This window comes from Eubalaena glacialis, chromosome 9 (assembly GCF_028564815.1).
Source record: "Eubalaena glacialis isolate mEubGla1 chromosome 9, mEubGla1.1.hap2.+ XY, whole genome shotgun sequence".
Lineage (NCBI taxonomy): Eukaryota > Metazoa > Chordata > Mammalia > Artiodactyla > Balaenidae > Eubalaena > Eubalaena glacialis.
The window spans coordinates 95,314,473-95,330,008 of record NC_083724.1 but is presented as its reverse complement, the minus strand read 5'-3'; positions in this window follow the sequence as shown (position 1 = coordinate 95,330,008).

Here is a 15,536-nt window from a genome sequence, read left to right as displayed (position 1 = left end):
AAGAATTCCCTAGGTGTCCTGGGCTCCTGGGCATCTTCCAAAAGCCTGCAGCGTTACACCAGAAACTGTGCTCTAGTTGCACCTGGACCACAGGCCGACTTTCTCCTAGAGATAGGTTGACTTCAGCTATGAGGTGGTAGAAGGAATTGTAAGCAAAGAGTTCTTCTCAGTACAGCTCGGACTACTGTAAGCAGGCAGACTTGCATGGCATGCTGCACCTACTGCAACCGTTTTCTTGAGGCTGTTGGTGAGCTGAGGAAATCTAGCTCCCCGAGGAAGTGTGCATCATGCTGCCCTTCACTCGGCACAGACACGGGTACTCCGAAGGGTCTACGTGTCTGAATGTTGATCTTCAACTCAGGAGAGCCTGGGGGTACTCAGTGTCTTTGTACGGAAACGGGGGCAGACGCAAGGGAGCAGGAGTCCTGAGAAGATTAGTACCGTTAAACGAATGCAGAAGTGCGACGAAGGCCTCATGGAAGCTGCGCACTCCTACCCTGCTGCATGGCATATCAGGGCCCTCCTTGGAAGCTAGGCCTCACTTTGAGATTCCCTTTAGCTATTGAACAGGACAGGATGAGCTCTGACCGAGAAACTGGGATACGCTGTTTCTTCGTGAAACCTTTTTTTCCCTCTCACAGCCATGCCTGCCGTGAGTATAAGCATGACAACCACAGTGTTTTGAAGGGAACTTCAAGGCGCATAAGAGGAGCTTTCAAGGTGGGAAAGCAAGGCCAGCCCCATCAGGCACCATCTCCAGGTTGACACGCAGCGTAAGTGTCTGTGGGTTCTGGCAGGTCAAAAGAGACTTAGCTACCTCCCTGGCTCTTCCCTGATTCAACTTTTCTACACAGGGTGCTCTGCGTGTGGCGAACTGCCTAGACGAAAGAGTGCCCTAGGTCGCCTAGGGTCCTGTGCCTCTACCCAAACCTGAAGTGTTACACAGAAAACTGTGTTCTAGTGGAAGTTGCAATGCAAGCTGCCTTTCTCCTTGAGATACGGTGACTTCAGGTATGAGGTCCTAGACGACTTGTAAGCAGAGAGTTTTTCTCAGTACAGCTCAGACTAGGGCAACGAGGACGAATTCCATGGTATGCTGGACTTTCTAGAACCGTGTTCATGAAACCTTTCGGTAGCTGGGGATATCTAGCTCCCCCAAGGAAGAGTGCAGCGTGTTACCCTTCACTCGGCCTACCCAGGGGCACCCGGACGGGCCTACGGGTCTCACTGGGGCCCAGTAAGCCCAGGGGAGCCTTGTAGTGTTCAGCGTCCTTGTACGGAAACGAGTGCTGCCGCGAGGGGTGTAGGAGTCCCGAAAACCTTACTAGCGTTCAACTAAAGCAGAAGAGCGACGAAGGCCTCATGGAAGCTGTTGCACGCCTACCCCGCAGCATGGCATATCAGGGCCCTCCTTCGAAAGCTAGGGCTCACTTTGAGTTTCCCTTTCGCTATAAAACAGGACAGGATGAGCTCTGACTCAGAAACTGAAATACCCTGTCTCTTCGTGAAACCTCTTTTTCCCTCTCACAGCCATGCCTGCCGTGAGTATAAGCCCGACACCAACAGTGTTTTTCACTTAGCTTCAAGGCGCATTAAAGGAGCTTTCATGATGGGAAAACAAGGCTAGTCCCACCAGGTCCTGTTTCCAGATTGACACGCAGCATAAGTATCTGGGGTTTGTATCAGGTCATAAGAGACCTAGCTACCTACTTGGCTCTTCCCAGAATCAACTTTTCTGCACAGGGTGTGGTACGTGTAGCAAAGTGCCTAGATGAAAGACTGCCCTAGGTCTCCTAGGGTCCTGTGCTTCTACCAAAAGCCTGAAGTGGTATACAGAAAACTGTGCTGTGGTGGAAGTTGCAATGCAAGCCGTCTTTCTCCTTGAGATCCGGTGACTTCAGGTATGAGGTCCTCGAAGGACTTCAAAGCAGAGAGTTTTTCTCAGTACAGCTCAGAATAGGGCAATGAGGCAGACTTATATGGTATGCTGGACTTGCTAGAACCGTGTTCCCGAGGTGGAATGGGAGCTGAGGAAACCTAGCTTTCCCAAGAAAGAGTGCAGTGTGTTATCCTTCACTCGGCCTAAAAAGGGGCGCACTGAAGGGCGTACGGGTTTGAGTGTGGCCCGGCAAGCCCAGGGCAGCCCGGGGGTACTCAGAGTTTTGTACGGAAACGGTACTGACACGAATGGGCCTGGAATCCTCAGAAGATTAGTACCTTTAAACTAATGCGGGACTGCGACTAAGGCCTCAAGGAAAAGGCTGCACAACTACTCTTCTGGATGGCAACTCAGAGCCGTAGGTCGAGGGTAGAGTGCACGTCGAGATTCCACTTTGCTCTAGTGCAGGGCAGGATATGCTCCCAACCAGGGCCTGGAAGCACCCTCTTTCTTTCGAGAAAACTCATTTTCTTCCAGAGCCATGCCTGGAGTGAGTACAAGTCCCACAGCCACAGAGTTTTTCAGGTTGCTTCAAGGCCGCAGGAATGGAGCTTTCAAGACGGCCAAACAAGGCTTGTCTCATAAGGCCGCCATTTCCAGGTTGACACGCAGAAGAAGCACCTGTGGTTTCTAACAAGTCGAAAGACACCTAGCTACTCACTGGGTCCTTGGAGAATCAACTTTCCTATGCAGGGTGTTCTGCGTGTAGCGAACTGCCTAAATGAAAGAATTCCCTAGGTGTCCTGGGCTCCTGGGCATCTTCCAAAAGCCTGCAGCGTTACACCAGAAACTGTGCTCTAGTTGCACCTGGACCACAGGCCGACTTTCTCCTAGAGATAGGTTGACTTCAGCTATGAGGTGGTAGAAGGAATTGTAAGCAAAGAGTTCTTCTCAGTACAGCTCGGACTACTGTAAGCAGGCAGACTTGCATGGCATGCTGCACCTACTGCAACCGTTTTCTTGAGGCTGTTGGTGAGCTGAGGAAATCTAGCTCCCCGAGGAAGTGTGCATCATGCTGCCCTTCACTCGGCACAGACACGGGTACTCCGAAGGGTCTACGTGTCTGAATGTTGATCTTCAACTCAGGAGAGCCTGGGGGTACTCAGTGTCTTTGTACGGAAACGGGGGCAGACGCAAGGGAGCAGGAGTCCTGAGAAGATTAGTACCGTTAAACGAATGCAGAAGTGCGACGAAGGCCTCATGGAAGCTGCGCACTCCTACCCTGCTGCATGGCATATCAGGGCCCTCCTTCGAAGCTAGGCCTCACTTTGAGATTCCCTTTAGCTATTGAACAGGACAGGATGAGCTCTGACCGAGAAACTGGGATACGCTGTTTCTTCGTGAAACCTTTTTTTCCCTCTCACAGCCATGCCTGCCGTGAGTATAAGCATGACAACCACAGTGTTTTGAAGGGAACTTCAAGGCGCATAAGAGGAGCTTTCAAGGTGGGAAAGCAAGGCCAGCCCCATCAGGCACCATCTCCAGGTTGACACGCAGCGTAAGTGTCTGTGGGTTCTGGCAGGTCAAAAGAGACTTAGCTACCTCCCTGGCTCTTCCCTGATTCAACTTTTCTACACAGGGTGCTCTGCGTGTGGCGAACTGCCTAGACGAAAGAGTGCCCTAGGTCGCCTAGGGTCCTGTGCCTCTACCCAAACCTGAAGTGTTACACAGAAAACTGTGTTCTAGTGGAAGTTGCAATGCAAGCTGCCTTTCTCCTTGAGATACGGTGACTTCAGGTATGAGGTCCTAGACGACTTGTAAGCAGAGAGTTTTTCTCAGTACAGCTCAGACTAGGGCAACGAGGACGAATTCCATGGTATGCTGGACTTTCTAGAACCGTGTTCATGAAACCTTTCGGTAGCTGGGGATATCTAGCTCCCCCAAGGAAGAGTGCAGCGTGTTACCCTTCACTCGGCCTACCCAGGGGCACCCGGACGGGCCTACGGGTCTCACTGGGGCCCAGTAAGCCCAGGGGAGCCTTGTAGTGTTCAGCGTCCTTGTACGGAAACGAGTGCTGCCGCGAGGGGTGTAGGAGTCCCGAAAACCTTACTAGCGTTCAACTAAAGCAGAAGAGCGACGAAGGCCTCATGGAAGCTGTTGCACGCCTACCCCGCAGCATGGCATATCAGGGCCCTCCTTCGAAAGCTAGGGCTCACTTTGAGTTTCCCTTTCGCTATAAAACAGGACAGGATGAGCTCTGACTCAGAAACTGAAATACCCTGTCTCTTCGTGAAACCTCTTTTTCCCTCTCACAGCCATGCCTGCCGTGAGTATAAGCCCGACACCAACAGTGTTTTTCACTTAGCTTCAAGGCGCATTAAAGGAGCTTTCATGATGGGAAAACAAGGCTAGTCCCACCAGGTCCTGTTTCCAGATTGACACGCAGCATAAGTATCTGGGGTTTGTATCAGGTCATAAGAGACCTAGCTACCTACTTGGCTCTTCCCAGAATCAACTTTTCTGCACAGGGTGTGGTACGTGTAGCAAAGTGCCTAGATGAAAGACTGCCCTAGGTCTCCTAGGGTCCTGTGCTTCTACCAAAAGCCTGAAGTGGTATACAGAAAACTGTGCTGTGGTGGAAGTTGCAATGCAAGCCGTCTTTCTCCTTGAGATCCGGTGACTTCAGGTATGAGGTCCTCGAAGGACTTCAAAGCAGAGAGTTTTTCTCAGTACAGCTCAGAATAGGGCAATGAGGCAGACTTATATGGTATGCTGGACTTGCTAGAACCGTGTTCCCGAGGTGGAATGGGAGCTGAGGAAACCTAGCTTTCCCAAGAAAGAGTGCAGTGTGTTATCCTTCACTCGGCCTAAAAAGGGGCGCACTGAAGGGCGTACGGGTTTGAGTGTGGCCCGGCAAGCCCAGGGCAGCCCGGGGGTACTCAGAGTTTTGTACGGAAACGGTACTGACACGAATGGGCCTGGAATCCTCAGAAGATTAGTACCTTTAAACTAATGCGGGACTGCGACTAAGGCCTCAAGGAAAAGGCTGCACAACTACTCTTCTGGATGGCAACTCAGAGCCGTAGGTCGAGGGTAGAGTGCACGTCGAGATTCCACTTTGCTCTAGTGCAGGGCAGGATATGCTCCCAACCAGGGCCTGGAAGCACCCTCTTTCTTTCGAGAAAACTCATTTTCTTCCAGAGCCATGCCTGGAGTGAGTACAAGTCCCACAGCCACAGAGTTTTTCAGGTTGCTTCAAGGCCGCAGGAATGGAGCTTTCAAGACGGCCAAACAAGGCTTGTCTCATAAGGCCGCCATTTCCAGGTTGACACGCAGAAGAAGCACCTGTGGTTTCTAACAAGTCGAAAGACACCTAGCTACTCACTGGGTCCTTGGAGAATCAACTTTCCTATGCAGGGTGTTCTGCGTGTAGCGAACTGCCTAAATGAAAGAATTCCCTAGGTGTCCTGGGCTCCTGGGCATCTTCCAAAAGCCTGCAGCGTTACACCAGAAACTGTGCTCTAGTTGCACCTGGACCACAGGCCGACTTTCTCCTAGAGATAGGTTGACTTCAGCTATGAGGTGGTAGAAGGAATTGTAAGCAAAGAGTTCTTCTCAGTACAGCTCGGACTACTGTAAGCAGGCAGACTTGCATGGCATGCTGCACCTACTGCAACCGTTTTCTTGAGGCTGTTGGTGAGCTGAGGAAATCTAGCTCCCCGAGGAAGTGTGCATCATGCTGCCCTTCACTCGGCACAGACACGGGTACTCCGAAGGGTCTACGTGTCTGAATGTTGATCTTCAACTCAGGAGAGCCTGGGGGTACTCAGTGTCTTTGTACGGAAACGGGGGCAGACGCAAGGGAGCAGGAGTCCTGAGAAGATTAGTACCGTTAAACGAATGCAGAAGTGCGACGAAGGCCTCATGGAAGCTGCGCACTCCTACCCTGCTGCATGGCATATCAGGGCCCTCCTTGGAAGCTAGGCCTCACTTTGAGATTCCCTTTAGCTATTGAACAGGACAGGATGAGCTCTGACCGAGAAACTGGGATACGCTGTTTCTTCGTGAAACCTTTTTTTCCCTCTCACAGCCATGCCTGCCGTGAGTATAAGCATGACAACCACAGTGTTTTGAAGGGAACTTCAAGGCGCATAAGAGGAGCTTTCAAGGTGGGAAAGCAAGGCCAGCCCCATCAGGCACCATCTCCAGGTTGACACGCAGCGTAAGTGTCTGTGGGTTCTGGCAGGTCAAAAGAGACTTAGCTACCTCCCTGGCTCTTCCCTGATTCAACTTTTCTACACAGGGTGCTCTGCGTGTGGCGAACTGCCTAGACGAAAGAGTGCCCTAGGTCGCCTAGGGTCCTGTGCCTCTACCCAAACCTGAAGTGTTACACAGAAAACTGTGTTCTAGTGGAAGTTGCAATGCAAGCTGCCTTTCTCCTTGAGATACGGTGACTTCAGGTATGAGGTCCTAGACGACTTGTAAGCAGAGAGTTTTTCTCAGTACAGCTCAGACTAGGGCAACGAGGACGAATTCCATGGTATGCTGGACTTTCTAGAACCGTGTTCATGAAACCTTTCGGTAGCTGGGGATATCTAGCTCCCCCAAGGAAGAGTGCAGCGTGTTACCCTTCACTCGGCCTACCCAGGGGCACCCGGACGGGCCTACGGGTCTCACTGGGGCCCAGTAAGCCCAGGGGAGCCTTGTAGTGTTCAGCGTCCTTGTACGGAAACGAGTGCTGCCGCGAGGGGTGTAGGAGTCCCGAAAACCTTACTAGCGTTCAACTAAAGCAGAAGAGCGACGAAGGCCTCATGGAAGCTGTTGCACGCCTACCCCGCAGCATGGCATATCAGGGCCCTCCTTGGAAAGCTAGGGCTCACTTTGAGTTTCCCTTTCGCTATAAAACAGGACAGGATGAGCTCTGACTCAGAAACTGAAATACCCTGTCTCTTCGTGAAACCTCTTTTTCCCTCTCACAGCCATGCCTGCCGTGAGTATAAGCCCGACACCAACAGTGTTTTTCACTTAGCTTCAAGGCGCATTAAAGGAGCTTTCATGATGGGAAAACAAGGCTAGTCCCACCAGGTCCTGTTTCCAGATTGACACGCAGCATAAGTATCTGGGGTTTGTATCAGGTCATAAGAGACCTAGCTACCTACTTGGCTCTTCCCAGAATCAACTTTTCTGCACAGGGTGTGGTACGTGTAGCAAAGTGCCTAGATGAAAGACTGCCCTAGGTCTCCTAGGGTCCTGTGCTTCTACCAAAAGCCTGAAGTGGTATACAGAAAACTGTGCTGTGGTGGAAGTTGCAATGCAAGCCGTCTTTCTCCTTGAGATCCGGTGACTTCAGGTATGAGGTCCTCGAAGGACTTCAAAGCAGAGAGTTTTTCTCAGTACAGCTCAGAATAGGGCAATGAGGCAGACTTATATGGTATGCTGGACTTGCTAGAACCGTGTTCCCGAGGTGGAATGGGAGCTGAGGAAACCTAGCTTTCCCAAGAAAGAGTGCAGTGTGTTATCCTTCACTCGGCCTAAAAAGGGGCGCACTGAAGGGCGTACGGGTTTGAGTGTGGCCCGGCAAGCCCAGGGCAGCCCGGGGGTACTCAGAGTTTTGTACGGAAACGGTACTGACACGAATGGGCCTGGAATCCTCAGAAGATTAGTACCTTTAAACTAATGCGGGACTGCGACTAAGGCCTCAAGGAAAAGGCTGCACAACTACTCTTCTGGATGGCAACTCAGAGCCGTAGGTCGAGGGTAGAGTGCACGTCGAGATTCCACTTTGCTCTAGTGCAGGGCAGGATATGCTCCCAACCAGGGCCTGGAAGCACCCTCTTTCTTTCGAGAAAACTCATTTTCTTCCAGAGCCATGCCTGGAGTGAGTACAAGTCCCACAGCCACAGAGTTTTTCAGGTTGCTTCAAGGCCGCAGGAATGGAGCTTTCAAGACGGCCAAACAAGGCTTGTCTCATAAGGCCGCCATTTCCAGGTTGACACGCAGAAGAAGCACCTGTGGTTTCTAACAAGTCGAAAGACACCTAGCTACTCACTGGGTCCTTGGAGAATCAACTTTCCTATGCAGGGTGTTCTGCGTGTAGCGAACTGCCTAAATGAAAGAATTCCCTAGGTGTCCTGGGCTCCTGGGCATCTTCCAAAAGCCTGCAGCGTTACACCAGAAACTGTGCTCTAGTTGCACCTGGACCACAGGCCGACTTTCTCCTAGAGATAGGTTGACTTCAGCTATGAGGTGGTAGAAGGAATTGTAAGCAAAGAGTTCTTCTCAGTACAGCTCGGACTACTGTAAGCAGGCAGACTTGCATGGCATGCTGCACCTACTGCAACCGTTTTCTTGAGGCTGTTGGTGAGCTGAGGAAATCTAGCTCCCCGAGGAAGTGTGCATCATGCTGCCCTTCACTCGGCACAGACACGGGTACTCCGAAGGGTCTACGTGTCTGAATGTTGATCTTCAACTCAGGAGAGCCTGGGGGTACTCAGTGTCTTTGTACGGAAACGGGGGCAGACGCAAGGGAGCAGGAGTCCTGAGAAGATTAGTACCGTTAAACGAATGCAGAAGTGCGACGAAGGCCTCATGGAAGCTGCGCACTCCTACCCTGCTGCATGGCATATCAGGGCCCTCCTTGGAAGCTAGGCCTCACTTTGAGATTCCCTTTAGCTATTGAACAGGACAGGATGAGCTCTGACCGAGAAACTGGGATACGCTGTTTCTTCGTGAAACCTTTTTTTCCCTCTCACAGCCATGCCTGCCGTGAGTATAAGCATGACAACCACAGTGTTTTGAAGGGAACTTCAAGGCGCATAAGAGGAGCTTTCAAGGTGGGAAAGCAAGGCCAGCCCCGTCAGGCACCATCTCCAGGTTGACACGCAGCGTAAGTGTCTGTGGGTTCTGGCAGGTCAAAAGAGACTTAGCTACCGCCCTGGCTCTTCCCTGATTCAACTTTTCTACACAGGGTGCTCTGCGTGTGGCGAACTGCCTAGACGAAAGAGTGCCCTAGGTCGCCTAGGGTCCTGTGCCTCTACCCAAACCTGAAGTGTTACACAGAAAACTGTGTTCTAGTGGAAGTTGCAATGCAAGCTGCCTTTCTCCTTGAGATACGGTGACTTCAGGTATGAGGTCCTAGACGACTTGTAAGCAGAGAGTTTTTCTCAGTACAGCTCAGACTAGGGCAACGAGGACGAATTCCATGGTATGCTGGACTTTCTAGAACCGTGTTCATGAAACCTTTCGGTAGCTGGGGATATCTAGCTCCCCCAAGGAAGAGTGCAGCGTGTTACCCTTCACTCGGCCTACCCAGGGGCACCCGGACGGGCCTACGGGTCTCACTGGGGCCCAGTAAGCCCAGGGGAGCCTTGTAGTGTTCAGCGTCCTTGTACGGAAACGAGTGCTGCCGCGAGGGGTGTAGGAGTCCCGAAAACCTTACTAGCGTTCAACTAAAGCAGAAGAGCGACGAAGGCCTCATGGAAGCTGTTGCACGCCTACCCCGCAGCATGGCATATCAGGGCCCTCCTTCGAAAGCTAGGGCTCACTTTGAGTTTCCCTTTCGCTATAAAACAGGACAGGATGAGCTCTGACTCAGAAACTGAAATACCCTGTCTCTTCGTGAAACCTCTTTTTCCCTCTCACAGCCATGCCTGCCGTGAGTATAAGCCCGACACCAACAGTGTTTTTCACTTAGCTTCAAGGCGCATTAAAGGAGCTTTCATGATGGGAAAACAAGGCTAGTCCCACCAGGTCCTGTTTCCAGATTGACACGCAGCATAAGTATCTGGGGTTTGTATCAGGTCATAAGAGACCTAGCTACCTACTTGGCTCTTCCCAGAATCAACTTTTCTGCACAGGGTGTGGTACGTGTAGCAAAGTGCCTAGATGAAAGACTGCCCTAGGTCTCCTAGGGTCCTGTGCTTCTACCAAAAGCCTGAAGTGGTATACAGAAAACTGTGCTGTGGTGGAAGTTGCAATGCAAGCCGTCTTTCTCCTTGAGATCCGGTGACTTCAGGTATGAGGTCCTCGAAGGACTTCAAAGCAGAGAGTTTTTCTCAGTACAGCTCAGAATAGGGCAATGAGGCAGACTTATATGGTATGCTGGACTTGCTAGAACCGTGTTCCCGAGGTGGAATGGGAGCTGAGGAAACCTAGCTTTCCCAAGAAAGAGTGCAGTGTGTTATCCTTCACTCGGCCTAAAAAGGGGCGCACTGAAGGGCGTACGGGTTTGAGTGTGGCCCGGCAAGCCCAGGGCAGCCCGGGGGTACTCAGAGTTTTGTACGGAAACGGTACTGACACGAATGGGCCTGGAATCCTCAGAAGATTAGTACCTTTAAACTAATGCGGGACTGCGACTAAGGCCTCAAGGAAAAGGCTGCACAACTACTCTTCTGGATGGCAACTCAGAGCCGTAGGTCGAGGGTAGAGTGCACGTCGAGATTCCACTTTGCTCTAGTGCAGGGCAGGATATGCTCCCAACCAGGGCCTGGAAGCACCCTCTTTCTTTCGAGAAAACTCATTTTCTTCCAGAGCCATGCCTGGAGTGAGTACAAGTCCCACAGCCACAGAGTTTTTCAGGTTGCTTCAAGGCCGCAGGAATGGAGCTTTCAAGACGGCCAAACAAGGCTTGTCTCATAAGGCCGCCATTTCCAGGTTGACACGCAGAAGAAGCACCTGTGGTTTCTAACAAGTCGAAAGACACCTAGCTACTCACTGGGTCCTTGGAGAATCAACTTTCCTATGCAGGGTGTTCTGCGTGTAGCGAACTGCCTAAATGAAAGAATTCCCTAGGTGTCCTGGGCTCCTGGGCATCTTCCAAAAGCCTGCAGCGTTACACCAGAAACTGTGCTCTAGTTGCACCTGGACCACAGGCCGACTTTCTCCTAGAGATAGGTTGACTTCAGCTATGAGGTGGTAGAAGGAATTGTAAGCAAAGAGTTCTTCTCAGTACAGCTCGGACTACTGTAAGCAGGCAGACTTGCATGGCATGCTGCACCTACTGCAACCGTTTTCTTGAGGCTGTTGGTGAGCTGAGGAAATCTAGCTCCCCGAGGAAGTGTGCATCATGCTGCCCTTCACTCGGCACAGACACGGGTACTCCGAAGGGTCTACGTGTCTGAATGTTGATCTTCAACTCAGGAGAGCCTGGGGGTACTCAGTGTCTTTGTACGGAAACGGGGGCAGACGCAAGGGAGCAGGAGTCCTGAGAAGATTAGTACCGTTAAACGAATGCAGAAGTGCGACGAAGGCCTCATGGAAGCTGCGCACTCCTACCCTGCTGCATGGCATATCAGGGCCCTCCTTGGAAGCTAGGCCTCACTTTGAGATTCCCTTTAGCTATTGAACAGGACAGGATGAGCTCTGACCGAGAAACTGGGATACGCTGTTTCTTCGTGAAACCTTTTTTTCCCTCTCACAGCCATGCCTGCCGTGAGTATAAGCATGACAACCACAGTGTTTTGAAGGGAACTTCAAGGCGCATAAGAGGAGCTTTCAAGGTGGGAAAGCAAGGCCAGCCCCGTCAGGCACCATCTCCAGGTTGACACGCAGCGTAAGTGTCTGTGGGTTCTGGCAGGTCAAAAGAGACTTAGCTACCTCCCTGGCTCTTCCCTGATTCAACTTTTCTACACAGGGTGCTCTGCGTGTGGCGAACTGCCTAGACGAAAGAGTGCCCTAGGTCGCCTAGGGTCCTGTGCCTCTACCCAAACCTGAAGTGTTACACAGAAAACTGTGTTCTAGTGGAAGTTGCAATGCAAGCTGCCTTTCTCCTTGAGATACGGTGACTTCAGGTATGAGGTCCTAGACGACTTGTAAGCAGAGAGTTTTTCTCAGTACAGCTCAGACTAGGGCAACGAGGACGAATTCCATGGTATGCTGGACTTTCTAGAACCGTGTTCATGAAACCTTTCGGTAGCTGGGGATATCTAGCTCCCCCAAGGAAGAGTGCAGCGTGTTACCCTTCACTCGGCCTACCCAGGGGCACCCGGACGGGCCTACGGGTCTCACTGGGGCCCAGTAAGCCCAGGGGAGCCTTGTAGTGTTCAGCGTCCTTGTACGGAAACGAGTGCTGCCGCGAGGGGTGTAGGAGTCCCGAAAACCTTACTAGCGTTCAACTAAAGCAGAAGAGCGACGAAGGCCTCATGGAAGCTGTTGCACGCCTACCCCGCAGCATGGCATATCAGGGCCCTCCTTCGAAAGCTAGGGCTCACTTTGAGTTTCCCTTTCGCTATAAAACAGGACAGGATGAGCTCTGACTCAGAAACTGAAATACCCTGTCTCTTCGTGAAACCTCTTTTTCCCTCTCACAGCCATGCCTGCCGTGAGTATAAGCCCGACACCAACAGTGTTTTTCACTTAGCTTCAAGGCGCATTAAAGGAGCTTTCATGATGGGAAAACAAGGCTAGTCCCACCAGGTCCTGTTTCCAGATTGACACGCAGCATAAGTATCTGGGGTTTGTATCAGGTCATAAGAGACCTAGCTACCTACTTGGCTCTTCCCAGAATCAACTTTTCTGCACAGGGTGTGGTACGTGTAGCAAAGTGCCTAGATGAAAGACTGCCCTAGGTCTCCTAGGGTCCTGTGCTTCTACCAAAAGCCTGAAGTGGTATACAGAAAACTGTGCTGTGGTGGAAGTTGCAATGCAAGCCGTCTTTCTCCTTGAGATCCGGTGACTTCAGGTATGAGGTCCTCGAAGGACTTCAAAGCAGAGAGTTTTTCTCAGTACAGCTCAGAATAGGGCAATGAGGCAGACTTATATGGTATGCTGGACTTGCTAGAACCGTGTTCCCGAGGTGGAATGGGAGCTGAGGAAACCTAGCTTTCCCAAGAAAGAGTGCAGTGTGTTATCCTTCACTCGGCCTAAAAAGGGGCGCACTGAAGGGCGTACGGGTTTGAGTGTGGCCCGGCAAGCCCAGGGCAGCCCGGGGGTACTCAGAGTTTTGTACGGAAACGGTACTGACACGAATGGGCCTGGAATCCTCAGAAGATTAGTACCTTTAAACTAATGCGGGACTGCGACTAAGGCCTCAAGGAAAAGGCTGCACAACTACTCTTCTGGATGGCAACTCAGAGCCGTAGGTCGAGGGTAGAGTGCACGTCGAGATTCCACTTTGCTCTAGTGCAGGGCAGGATATGCTCCCAACCAGGGCCTGGAAGCACCCTCTTTCTTTCGAGAAAACTCATTTTCTTCCAGAGCCATGCCTGGAGTGAGTACAAGTCCCACAGCCACAGAGTTTTTCAGGTTGCTTCAAGGCCGCAGGAATGGAGCTTTCAAGACGGCCAAACAAGGCTTGTCTCATAAGGCCGCCATTTCCAGGTTGACACGCAGAAGAAGCACCTGTGGTTTCTAACAAGTCGAAAGACACCTAGCTACTCACTGGGTCCTTGGAGAATCAACTTTCCTATGCAGGGTGTTCTGCGTGTAGCGAACTGCCTAAATGAAAGAATTCCCTAGGTGTCCTGGGCTCCTGGGCATCTTCCAAAAGCCTGCAGCGTTACACCAGAAACTGTGCTCTAGTTGCACCTGGACCACAGGCCGACTTTCTCCTAGAGATAGGTTGACTTCAGCTATGAGGTGGTAGAAGGAATTGTAAGCAAAGAGTTCTTCTCAGTACAGCTCGGACTACTGTAAGCAGGCAGACTTGCATGGCATGCTGCACCTACTGCAACCGTTTTCTTGAGGCTGTTGGTGAGCTGAGGAAATCTAGCTCCCCGAGGAAGTGTGCATCATGCTGCCCTTCACTCGGCACAGACACGGGTACTCCGAAGGGTCTACGTGTCTGAATGTTGATCTTCAACTCAGGAGAGCCTGGGGGTACTCAGTGTCTTTGTACGGAAACGGGGGCAGACGCAAGGGAGCAGGAGTCCTGAGAAGATTAGTACCGTTAAACGAATGCAGAAGTGCGACGAAGGCCTCATGGAAGCTGCGCACTCCTACCCTGCTGCATGGCATATCAGGGCCCTCCTTGGAAGCTAGGCCTCACTTTGAGATTCCCTTTAGCTATTGAACAGGACAGGATGAGCTCTGACCGAGAAACTGGGATACGCTGTTTCTTCGTGAAACCATTTTTTCCCTCTCACAGCCATGCCTGCCGTGAGTATAAGCATGACAACCACAGTGTTTTGAAGGGAACTTCAAGGCGCATAAGAGGAGCTTTCAAGGTGGGAAAGCAAGGCCAGCCCCGTCAGGCACCATCTCCAGGTTGACACGCAGCGTAAGTGTCTGTGGGTTCTGGCAGGTCAAAAGAGACTTAGCTACCTCCCTGGCTCTTCCCTGATTCAACTTTTCTACACAGGGTGCTCTGCGTGTGGCGAACTGCCTAGACGAAAGAGTGCCCTAGGTCGCCTAGGGTCCTGTGCCTCTACCCAAACCTGAAGTGTTACACAGAAAACTGTGTTCTAGTGGAAGTTGCAATGCAAGCTGCCTTTCTCCTTGAGATACGGTGACTTCAGGTATGAGGTCCTAGACGACTTGTAAGCAGAGAGTTTTTCTCAGTACAGCTCAGACTAGGGCAACGAGGACGAATTCCATGGTATGCTGGACTTTCTAGAACCGTGTTCATGAAACCTTTCGGTAGCTGGGGATATCTAGCTCCCCCAAGGAAGAGTGCAGCGTGTTACCCTTCACTCGGCCTACCCAGGGGCACCCGGACGGGCCTACGGGTCTCACTGGGGCCCAGTAAGCCCAGGGGAGCCTTGTAGTGTTCAGCGTCCTTGTACGGAAACGAGTGCTGCCGCGAGGGGTGTAGGAGTCCCGAAAACCTTACTAGCGTTCAACTAAAGCAGAAGAGCGACGAAGGCCTCATGGAAGCTGTTGCACGCCTACCCCGCAGCATGGCATATCAGGGCCCTCCTTCGAAAGCTAGGGCTCACTTTGAGTTTCCCTTTCGCTATAAAACAGGACAGGATGAGCTCTGACTCAGAAACTGAAATACCCTGTCTCTTCGTGAAACCTCTTTTTCCCTCTCACAGCCATGCCTGCCGTGAGTATAAGCCCGACACCAACAGTGTTTTTCACTTAGCTTCAAGGCGCATTAAAGGAGCTTTCATGATGGGAAAGCAAGGCTAGTCCCACCAGGTCCTGTTTCCAGATTGACACGCAGCATAAGTATCTGGGGTTTGTATCAGGTCATAAGAGACCTAGCTACCTACTTGGCTCTTCCCAGAATCAACTTTTCTGCACAGGGTGTGGTACGTGTAGCAAAGTGCCTAGATGAAAGACTGCCCTAGGTCTCCTAGGGTCCTGTGCTTCTACCAAAAGCCTGAAGTGGTATACAGAAAACTGTGCTGTGGTGGAAGTTGCAATGCAAGCCGTCTTTCTCCTTGAGATCCGGTGACTTCAGGTATGAGGTCCTCGAAGGACTTCAAAGCAGAGAGTTTTTCTCAGTACAGCTCAGAATAGGGCAATGAGGCAGACTTATATGGTATGCTGGACTTGCTAGAACCGTGTTCCCGAGGTGGAATGGGAGCTGAGGAAACCTAGCTTTCCCAAGAAAGAGTGCAGTGTGTTATCCTTCACTCGGCCTAAAAAGGGGCGCACTGAAGGGCGTACGGGTTTGAGTGTGGCCCGGCAAGCCCAGGGCAGCCCGGGGGTACTCAGAGTTTTGTACGGAAACGGTACTGACACGAATGGGCCTGGAATCCTCAGAAGATTAGTA